Raw genomic sequence first — 509 nt, forward strand, 5'->3', positions numbered from 1 at the left:
GATACAAGAGATCCATGTTCGACTTCTAGCCAAGGTAATATTTTTCGCTATTGTTTGCAATAAATTTTTTTACAGTTTTTCAGCATATTAACATCTTTTTAATAAGATGCCTGATCGAGCATTAAATTATAAAAATTGCTTGTCAATTTAATTTGTGATATTACTACAGTAGTTTAATTGCGTTTAATTACTAGTAATTTAATTTATATGTTCGGAAAAACAATTCGGTGCGCAGTTCGACTACAAATATGGTATATATATATATAGTATATATAGTAATTTTCAGATTGAATTATATTTAAGCATTAAAAATCTAGCTTTGACCATTACGGCTATTAATTATATTTTTCATTGATAAATAGTGATGAAGATATTCAAATTTTGCTTGAAAAACATTTTATCGTGTTGAAATTCTTCAACTATATCAACTATATTAATTATTTAAGATTAGCGATACTAAGGGTCAAGCGTTGAACAAACATTCTATTTCAATATTTCCTTATTGTATT

Source organism: Atta colombica, unplaced genomic scaffold (assembly GCF_001594045.1).
Source record: "Atta colombica isolate Treedump-2 unplaced genomic scaffold, Acol1.0 scaffold41, whole genome shotgun sequence".
Classification (NCBI taxonomy): domain Eukaryota; kingdom Metazoa; phylum Arthropoda; class Insecta; order Hymenoptera; family Formicidae; genus Atta; species Atta colombica.